The sequence below is a fragment of the Oncorhynchus nerka genome, linkage group LG22 (genome assembly GCF_034236695.1).
Source record: "Oncorhynchus nerka isolate Pitt River linkage group LG22, Oner_Uvic_2.0, whole genome shotgun sequence".
NCBI lineage: Eukaryota > Metazoa > Chordata > Actinopteri > Salmoniformes > Salmonidae > Oncorhynchus > Oncorhynchus nerka.
The window spans coordinates 71,339,276-71,350,946 of NC_088417.1; positions in this window are offsets into that span (position 1 = coordinate 71,339,276).

An 11,671-nucleotide genomic window follows, 5' to 3' on the forward strand; every position below is an offset into this window, starting at 1 on the left:
CCTCTGTTTGGTGCAGGTAGAGCTGTGGGAAACAGTGACATTTCAGCTCAGCAGGGGGCCAGAGGCATGAGCATTATAGCCCTTATAGTATCAATCAAGCTAAATCAACATAACCGGGACCCCAGGATGATAAATGCTGCCTTATTTCCATGATACCTATGTCTACACCCGGAGGCGTCATGCCCCCTCAGATTTGATCTGTTAAAAAATACATGCAAGATATTTGTTTCTCTATAATACTGTAATGACCTGACTAGATCATAAATGAACAATTGTCCAGACAGAGGCTTGAGTTTGCGAATTGACGGTTTATTGAACCAACTTTACACAGGCTACTGTTTGGGCCGTAGCACACGCCAAATAGATGACAGATAACCCACAAGCCAATCGTGACCTTCTCTTGTGAAGCCCAGACGTAAGAGAGAGAGAACAAAGGCTGAACCTGGTCTTAACTTCCAATGCCCAACCCCCCTCCACGCCACTCCGCCAACCACCAGGATGCCCGGCATCAGAACATTCCAGGCATTCCCGTGATTGGCAGATAGCAGGTTGATTGACATGTCGGACCCCGCGAACACCGGGTACTGGTCAGTACAACACAACCACCTCCTAGCCTAGCACATAACACACAGCTGTCTGTGCGGGTCGCTACAATACTACTAGCCACCTAGCAATTTTATGAAGTTGGCTTTAGCTAGCCCAGATAGGTTTGCCATCCCAAACTCATAACTAGCTACCAATAAACCATGTCACGCTATTAATAGTAGCTAGCTAGTCTACCTGTCTTAGCTAGCATGCCTGCTGGCAAGGTTGGTAGACATTAAAAAAATAAGCAATAACTAAATAAGACTCCTTTCAAACTTTGTGTTTTTAAAGAAAGGACTGTCCAGCCAGTGATCCCAGATGATTGGTGTTTATTTTGACAATAAGACACAAGGAGGCATATTAGATGTGCAGGACAACAGTATGTTGATGGCTATAGATTCTTGATTTGTCACTTGCATGTCAATATCAGACTGGGTATTTTGTAATCAAACATAACCATGACCAAAATTGTACAAAATACAATACAATACAATACACATGTAAGTACCTGACGATAAGACACAAGGAAGCACATTAGATGTGCAGTATAACTGTGTTGGTGTTTGTAGATTTGTGTTTCATCTGTTAGCATGGAAATAACTGAATTAGCAGGTAGCTAATGTGACCATTAAAATTATAGCATTCTAGCTAACTCATTCTTACTATCACGCTGGTATAAAGGATTTGGAGAAAGGCGCAGGAATACATAATAGGGTTTTTTAATACACCCAAAACAAACACGTATACAAACCACTGGGACGTACCCAAACGAAAGAGTGAGGGTAAACGTCGTAGAATGACACGGGACGAGACCCGTAATGCACAAAAATACACGGCACAGAAGCTGAAACAATGCATAGGTAGTCACACAACCAACGGACATGGGAACAATAACCAACAAGGACAATGGAGAACAGAAGGCACATATATAACATACTAATCAGAGGAAATGGGAACCAGGTGTGCGGAATCGGGGTTGATGATAACGAATCCAGTTCAGTGAAGCATAGAAGGCTGGTGACGTCGACCTCCAGAACTGGTGGACAAAATGAGCAGCAGTCCCGGAGAGATCCGTGACACTTACAGCAATAACAAAAGCACATCTCTGGATGCCCCCAATATCTAACAAGTACCGTACACATATTTATACACATCAGGACATGTACATAGAGAACTCATACACATTGTAAATATGAAAATAGAATACAGTATTTCAGGACATGACATCCCACTTGCACGTCAATATCAGACTGGGAAGAACTGAAGTTCGCAATCTCCCCCCATCTGTAAGCATGACCTATGGCATACGCCACACCCTTATTTTACCCACGTGACCTACCACTATAAAAAGCACTGTGGCATGACATACTGTCTGTTACTTCACTCAAACCCCACGGAGGTGGAGGAACGACATGAAAGCGTGGCGACCAGTTACTCTACTCAGAGAACCATGGTTACACCTGTAACCCAAGTTCTCTATCGTTTTCATAACGGGTCACCAAACAACCTACAGGAGAGGCTGTACCAGAGAGGTCATTTGGACAACAGAGTAGGATAATTCACCATTTAACTTAGTCCAGATGAGTCCCTGGGACTTCCTTGCATCCACCACAGGATGCAACAGATTACAATTACCCAACAGGGCAACACAGAATCTCAACTGTGGTACACAACCATATACACAAGCGAACTGAAAGCTAGAACTTACAACATGAGGCATCAATTGGGTGCAACACCACCAAGAGTGGAAGGCCTCTGTATAGAACATCCATCTCACTGATGGTTGATAAGTACGTATGTACAAGGTCCACGGGCGTGCCTTGTCCAGAACCACAGGGCCCACTGACTTGTTGACATAAAATTGAGTCTGTAGCCCAACTTGCAACAGAACAGATAGAGTCCAGGGAGGCCCTTCATAACATGGCCCATGAAGTGTCCATACCCCTGGTGGAGTGTCCATACCCCTGGTGGAGTGTGCTACTACGCTGTCTGGAGTTGGTCTACCTACTGCAGCATATGATTTTGACACTGCAGTGGTAATACAATGTTCCAGTCTCGGCTTCGAGACATCACACCCTTGGTGTTTATTTAAAAATATATATATTTAACCTTTATTAAACTAGTCAAGTCAGTTAAGAACAAATTCTTAATTTACAATGACCGCCTACCCCAGCCAAACCCTCCCCTAACCCGGACAACGCTGGGCCAATTGTGCGCCGCACTATGGTATTCTCCCCATAACACACAAAAAGCTGTTCTGTTTGACAAACAGCTCTTGTTTCAGCAAGATATGCACTCAATGTCCTAATTGGGCAAAGTGTATGCAACTCATGACACTCTTGTGAGAAGGCGGAAGAAATGTCACTATAATTAAGGGCTGGTTAGCACGTAATGATGAAAGCACCTTTGGTAAGAATCCTGGATTTGGCCGAAGCACTCCCTTACATCCATCTTCTGCTAAAGTGAGGCATGAAGGATGGGTAGAAAGTACATGTATACTGAACAAAAATATAAACGCAACATATAGAGTGTTGGTCTCATGTTTCATGAGCTGGAATAAAAGATCACCAAAATGTTCCATAAACACAAAAATCTTATTTCTCTCAAATGTTGTGCACAAATTTGTTTACATCCCTATTAGTGAGCATTTCTCCTTAGCCAAGATAATCCATCCACCTGACAGGTGTGACATATCAAGAAGCTGATTAAACAGCATGATCATTACACAGGTGCACCTTGAAATGGGGACAATATAAGGCCACTCTAAAATGTGTAATTTTGTCACAGAACACAATGCCACAGATGTCTCAAGTTTTGAGGGAGTGTGCAATTGGCATGCTGACTGCAGGAATGTCCACCAGAGCTGTTGCCAGAGAATTGAATGTTCTCTACGATAAGCCACCTCCAACGTTGTTTTAGAGATTCTTCACCTGTGGGATCGTCTGACACCATCCAACCGGACAGATTATTGAAACTGATTAGTATTTATATCTGTTATAACGCCCTTTTGTGGGGAACAACTCATTCTGATTGGCTGGGCCTGGCTCTCCAGTGGGTGGGCCTATGCCTCCCCTGGCTACGCCCCTGCCCAGTCATGTGAAATCCATAGATTAGGGCCTACTGAATGTATTTCTATACACTGTAACTCAGTATAATTGTTGAAATTGTTGCATGTTGCGTTTATATTTTTGTTCAGCACAATTCTCCAACAGGCTTTGCTGAAACAATAACCAATAGAAAGGGAGTCTTGACTGAGAGCTCACATTGCTCAAGTGAAGACGGGCTCAAATGGTGGGCTCATAAGTGATTGTAGGACAACATCTAACTCCCATGAGGGTACTGTAGGAGCCTTGGGGGGCCGTAGCCTGCGGGCACTTTTCATGAATTGCAATACTAGAGGTTGTGTCCCTGGTGATGCATCCGCAATCTGGTCATGACCCATAGAGAGAGACATGGCTGCCATATACACTTTCAATATGGATGGGGACTTCCTGCAGCCAAAAGCTCTTGGAGCAATGTCAAAATGACAGAATTTGGGCAGGAAGATGGCGATTCTGCATGGTCGACACATCGCTTCCTAAACACATTCCACTTCGCACAGAGGATGCCAATTACCAAGGAGGGCAACCCTGCAGCTACAATGCGGTCACATTCAAGGGCTACACCCACAACTTCAGTATTCTGGGTTTGGGGTGCAAAAGCTTGTTGGGAGGTTGTCAGCTGTACAAGGTCTGAAAGCCAGTGATGTTGTGGCCAATGTGGAGCAACTACACACTCTTGAGACTGACCTACCTTGAAGACCTGAGGGAGCAAGGGAATTAGTGGAAATGTATACAGCACCCCCCTTGGCCATCTGTGTGACAGGGCATTGACCCCGAGTGGGCCTGCTGGACCTTATAGAGAACCACATAGGACAATGGGTTGAGCCTTGCGATGCAAACAGATTAGCGATGGACTTTCTGAATCACGCCCAGATCATCTCCACTACTGTAGGATGTATCTTCCAGTCTAAAGGAAGAGGGCCTCCCCTCTGAAGAGAAGGTCTGCTGCCTGATTCTCCAGCCCCGGCAGGTCTATTGCTCTGAGGGACATACGGTGTCTGTTTGCCCAAAGAAGTTAGTCCCTTGCTACCTAATGCAGTGCCATTGACCTCAGTCTACCCTGGCAGTTGATGTGTGCAACCACGGCTGTGTTGTCTGTCCATATCAGTACATGCTGTCCTCTCAGTACTAGGAGAAAGTGTTGAAGTGCAAGGGGAACTGCTGTCCATTGTGATGACCATACACAATGGAACCCTGACTGGTTCAAGACTGTTCCCTATCCCTGTGGGGAGGAGTCTGTGGTCAAAATCACCTGGTTGTGAAATGCGCCTAGGAGAACTCCACTGGGAAAGTGCTTGGTGCCACCTTTGTATTGCTCTCCAGCAACTCATTGAAATTGTTAACACTTTTTGTTTGTCCCTTCTGGGACATAGATTGTGTCTGTTGTACCAGCACTCTATTGGCCACATATGGAGAAAGCCCAATTGGTACAACATGGACTGCAGCAGCTAGGAGGCCTAGAAGCCACTGACTCTCTAGCACTGTCACCCGTTTTCTCAGTATGAATGTTGAAAGACAATTTGTGGGACGGGAGTAATGGGAGCTTGGACCATAAATGGCATCATGGTTTGTGGAGAGGCATTCCTGCAGCTGCTTCTGATAGAAGAGCAGAATCACTGCTGAATTGCTAAGCCTAGCAGCTGTCTAGCGTAGGAAGCGATCAGAAGGCCTGCATCCTTTTTTAGGCAGCTCTTGGTCTGAACTGTGACAGAGAGAAGCAGGCAGAGCAGCAGGCAGAACAAGCGAAGCAAATGATTTGTCCATACGGGGGAATGGCCAAAACCATTCCCATCTCCACCACGAACTGTAGCTAAGTGAGTGCATATGCTTGTCATGGCAGGGGTTTCAAGTTACAAGTTTTAATGTCACATGCACAAGTACAATGAAATGCTTTTCTTGCCAACTCTAAACCAAACAATGCAATAATCAATAACAATGTAATACTAGAAAAAAAACAAGAAATAAGAAGAAATATGAATAACATACCATATTTATAATGTGCAGGGATACTGGAGTGATAAAGGTAGATAAACTCAGCAAAAAAAGAAACGTCCCCTCACTGTCAACTGCGTTTATTTTCAGCAAACTTAACATGTAAATATTAAACGTGTAAATATTTGTATGAACATAACAAGATTCAACAACAGACATAAACTGAACAAGTTCCACAGACATGTGACTAACAGAAATTGAATCATGTGTCCCTGAACAAAGAGTGGGTCAAAATCAAAACTAACAGTGAGTATCTGGTGTGGCCACCAGCTGCAATAAGTACTGCAGTGCATCTTCTCCTCATGGACTGCACCAGATTTGCCCGTTCTTGCTGTGAGATGTTACCCCACTCTTCCACCAAGGCACCTGCGACTTCCCGGACATTTCTGGGGGGAATGGCTCTACCCCTCACCCTCCGATCCAACAGGTCCCAGACGTGCTCAATGGGATTGAGATCCAGGCTCTTTGCTGGCCATGGCAGAACACTGACATTCCTGTCTTGCAGGAAATCACCCACAGAACGAGCAGTATGGCTGGTGGCATTGTCATGCTGGAGGGTCATGTCAGGATGAACCTGCAGGAAGGGTACCACATGAGGGAGGAGGATGTCTTCCCTGTAACGCACAGCGTTGAGATTGCCTGCAATGACAACAAGCTCAGTCCGATGATGTTGTGACACACCGCCCCAGACCATGACGGACCCTCCACCTCCAAATCGATCCCGCTCCAGAGTACAGGCCTCGGTGTAACGCTCATTCCTTCGACAATAAGCGCGAATCCGACAATCACCCCTGGTGAGACAAAACCGCGACTCGTCAGTGAAGAGCACTTTTTGCCAGTCTTGTCTGGTCCAGCGACGGTGGGTTTGTGCCCATATGCAATGTTGTTGCCGGTGAAGTCTGGTGAGGACCTGCCTTGCAACAGGCCTACAAGCCCTCAGTCCAGCCTCTCTCAGTCTATTGCGGAAAGTCTGAGCACTGATGAAGGGATTGTGTGTTCCTGGTGTATCTCGGGCAGTTGTTGTTGACATCCGGTACCTGTCCCACAGGTGTGATGTTCGGATGTACCAATCCTGTTCAGGTGTTGTTATACGTGGTCTGCCACTGCGAGGACGATCAGCTGTCCGTCCTGTCTTCCTGTAGCACTGTCTTAGGCTTCTCATAGTATGGACATTGCAATTTATTGCCCTGGCCACATCTGCAGTCCTCATGCCTCCTTGCAGCATGCCTAAGGCACGTTCACGCAGATGAGCAGGGACCCTGGGCATCTTTCTTGGGTGTATTTCAGGGTCAGTAGAAAGGCCTCTTTAGTGTCCTAAGTTTTCATAACTGTGACCTTAATTGCCTACCGTCTGTAAGCTGTTAGTGTCTTAACGATCATTCCACAGGTGCATGTTCATTAATTGTTTATGGTTCATTGAACAAGCATGGGAAACAGTGTTTAAACCCTTTACAATGAAGATCGGTGAAGTTATTTTGATTTTTACGAATTGTCTTTGAAAGACAGGGTCCTGAAAAAGGGACGTTTCTTTCGTTGCTGAGTTTATGTATACGGTTAAGGTGACTAGGCATCAGGATATAAGATCAACAGAGTAGCAGCAGCTTGTATGTGAGTGTGTGTGCGTGTGTGTAGAGTCGGTATAAAAGTAGGTGCATGTCATGTGTGAGTGAGCAGATGATGGAGTGAGTGTGTGAGTGTGTAGGGCCCTGTGAGTGTGCATAGAGACAAAAATAAAAATGTCAATGAGGATACAAGGTTGACTCAGATAGTCCATGCAGCTATTTTGTTAGCTATATATCAGTCTTATTGCTTGGGGATAGAAGCTGTTCAAGAGCCTTTTGGTGCCAGAATTTATGCACTGGCAGGGGCATATGGGGGGGATTGTAGGATTCTAAGGGCCTATGACTGACAGGGGTCCTATAAAATTATTAGAACATTAGGTTAAAAAATATCGATATTAAATTATTAGCCTATAATCATTAATATAATGTTATATTTACAATGTACAAATAAAACTAACGATTTCTTTTCTTGTTTTTTAAAATAAAGTAAACATCCAGGGAGCCTCTGTATTGCCACCCTCTATTTATATGAAATGGTTCGGTCCTGCCCCCAAACCAGGCGTGAAAAGTTGTAAAAGTTCAAGTTTGTGAGGGTTTTAGGTACCAAGACAAATTTCTTCAGCCTCCTGAGGCTCTTTACCACACTGTCTGTGTGGGTGGACCATTTCAGATTGTCAGGGATGTGTACACCAAGGAACTTAAAGCTTTCCACCTGCTCCACTGCGGTCCCATCGATGTGAAAAAGGGCGTGTTCCCTCTGCTGTTTCCTGAAGTCGACAATCAGCTCCTTTGTTTTGTCGACATTGAGTGAGAGGTTATTTTCCTGGCACTACACTCCCAGGGACCTTACCTCCTCTCTGTAGGCTGTCTCGTCATTGTTGCTAATCAGACCTACTACTGTTGTGTCGTCTGCTAACTTGATGATTGAGTTGAGTGAACAGGGAGTATAGAAGGGGGCTGAGCACTTACACTTGTGGGGCCCCTGTGTTGAGGAACAGCGAAGTGGAGGTTTTGTTTCCTACCTTCACCATCTGGGGGCGGCCCGTCAGGAAGTCCAGGACCCAGTTGCAAGGGCTGTGTTCAGACCCAGGGCCTCAAGCTTAATTATGAGCTTGGAGGGTACTATAGTGTTGAATGCTGAGCTATAGTCAATGAACAGTATTCTTACATAGGTATTCCTCTTGTCCAGATGGGATAGGGCAGTGTGCAGTGCGATGGCGATTGCATCGTCTGTGGATCTATTGGGGCGGTAGTCTGTTGTCTGTTGTCATAGTCTGTTGTCTTAGTCTGTTGTCATAAGAGTGTGAGGCTCTTGTGGACAATACGTCAGTGTCATCCGATTCAACAACCATGCTCCATTCAAAGGTAGAGGTTAGGTTTGGTCCTGGCAGAGGAAGCCTGGCCAGGATGTTCTTGAGGGCAGACTCAATGTTTGCCATATGACTGTCTAGTGACTTAATCTACCATTTGGCTGTGACGTGTCATGCTTTGTGGTCCCACTTAAACATGTATCAAGGTCTGGGCTTGAAACTGCCCCCTGTATAAAGCTACCTCCTGTCTCAGCCTCCAGTATTTATGCTGCAGTAGTTTATGTGTCGGGGGGCTAGGGTCAGTTTGTTATATCTGGAGTACTTCTCCTGTCCTATTCGGTGTCCTGTGTGAATCTAAGTGTGCGTTCTCTAATTCTCTCCTTCTCTCTTTCTTTCTCTCTCTCGGAGGACCTGAGCCCTAGGACCATGCCCCAGGACTACCTGACATGATGAATCCTTGCTGTCCCCAGTCCACCTGGCCATGCTGCTGCTCCAGTTTCAACTGACCTGAGCCCTAGGACCATGCCCCAGGACTACCTGACATGATGACTCCTTGCTGTCCCCAGTCCACCTGGCCATGCTGCTGCTCCAGTTTCAACTGACCTGAGCCCTAGGACCGTGCCCCAGGACTACCTGACATGATGACTCCTTGCTGTCCCCAGTCCACCTGACTGTGCTGCTGCTCCAGTTTCAACTGTTCTGCCTTATTATTATTCGACCATGCTGGTCATTTATGAACATTTGAACATCTTGGCCATGTTCTGTTATAATCTCCACCCGGCACAGCCAGAAGAGGACTGGCCACCCCACATAGCCTGGTTCCTCTCTAGGTTTCTTCCTAGGTTTTGGCCTTTCTATGGAGTTTTTCCTAGCCACCGTGCTTCTACACCTGCATTGCTTGCTGTTTGGGGTTTTAGGCTGGGTTTCTGTACAGCACTTTGAGATATCAGCTGATGTACGAAGGGCTATATAAATACATTTGATTTGATTTGATGTTGATTTGATCTGACTGACACAGTCAAACGTGGACTGTCAGTCTCAGCGTTGGTGGACTCGGTCAATCGAGGACTGGTAGCCTACAGCTCCATGTACAGGCTGGTGTGGCAGTCAAGCAGGACTGGCATGACACTGCGGGTCAACAAATTCCAACAACATGTACAGCAAGCTAACTAGCTATGGTAGATATGTGTGGCTAGCTACTAGCTAATTTATGAGGTAACAGGATAGACCTGAAACTAGCTAGCTAGCGAACATACAAGGATGGAAATGCCCAACAAGAAGCAATAAAAGCTAGCTAGTATGGAAAGGCACAATAACGAGAGAGGGGGGAGTAGATTTGATAAAAATCAACTACTCACGGCACCTCCTCAAATCGTTAAAGAATCATAATTCCGTGAGAAAATAATGTGAAGGGGATTAATAGTAATCTCGTAATGTAAAATACATAAACATGAGAGTGAAGTAAAGACAGTATGTCACACCACACTGCCTTTTATAGTGACAGGTCACGCAGGTACAGTTAGTGTGTGGCGTGACTGTAAACATATATTAAGCATCTCAATCACATCACGTGAAGGGGGAGTTTCCATAGGTCGTATGGTAACCCATAACGAAAGAGAACCAACCCTGTTACACTTAGATGAGTTTGGATTGGTCTGCCATGTAGCACACTTCTGTCTATAACATGAGCTGCTCAGTATGTGTAAGTAATCCTTTCTAACGCAGCTTTTTTTAAAGATAGCACGAAGAACTGCAAAAGTGTTGCGAATGCTCTCCACTTTCTGGAGGACGGAGATTGGAAATCAGTGGAATTCCCAGTGGAAGCAGAGTATGATAGCTACAGAGATGGAGAAAATTCAAGGGTTTTGATTTAAAATATGCTTAATATATTTAAAAAGATGAGAGAGGCCTGTAATTTTCATCATAGGTACACTTCAACTATGACATACAAAATGAGACAAAAAATCCAGAAACTCACATTATTTGCAAATTATGGTGGAAAATAAGTATTTGGTCAATAACAAAAGTATATCTCAATACTTCGTTATATACCCTTTGTTGGCAATGACAGAGGTCAAACATTTTCTGTAAGTCTTCACAAGGTTTTCACACACTGTTGCTGGTATTTTGGCCCATTCCTCCATGCAGATCTCCTCTAGAGCAGTGATGTTTTGGGGATGTTGCTGGGCAACACGGAATTTCAACTCCCTCCAAAGATTTTCTATGGGGTTGAGATCTGGAGACTGGCTAGGCCACTCCAGGACCTTGAAATGCTTCTTACGAAGCCATTCCTTCATTGCCCGGGCGGTGTGTTTGGGATCATTGTCATGCTGAAAGACCCAGCCACGTTTCATCTTCAATGCCCTTGCTGATGGAAGGAGGTTTTCACTCAAAATCTCACGATACATGGCCCCATTCATTCTTTCCTTTACACGGATCAGTCTGTGCATAAAAACAGCCCCAAAGCATGATGTTTCCACCCCCATGCTTCACAGTAGGTATTGTGATCTTTGGATGCAACTCAGCATTCTTTGTCCTCCAAACACAACGAGTTGAGTTTTTACCAAAAAGTTATATTTTGGTTTCATCTAACCATATGACATTCTCCCAATCTTCTTCTGGATCATCCAAATGCTCTCTAGCAAACTTCAGATGGGCCTGGACATGTACTGGCTTAAGCAGGGGGACACGTCTGGCACTGCAGGATTTGAGTCCCTGGCGGCGTAGTGTGTTACTGATGGTAGGACCCTCTAAAGCCTTAGACCCACCCATCTCTTAAAGAATGCATATTGGAACACATGCGAATGTGGCATTGTGCTAAAGCAGTGAGGTAGTGCGTAAAAAAACAATGAAATATTTCACTACAAGTGCTAAAGTTACTTAAAACACACAAACACAAAAGCTTAGGTAAAAACAATATCTAGACTTAAGCGTATATCATAAGATCCTTTGAGTAACTTTGGTTCAGGTCATGTTATGATATAAACAAAGGAATCTAGCCTGAGAGCATATTTCCCTTTGGAGTAGGACATGTAATGTCCATGGCATTTAATCTCAAAACCCGGGAGATGCTTTCACAACTCTGGGAGGAAGGACATCAACATTGCACAGCAGCTGAAAC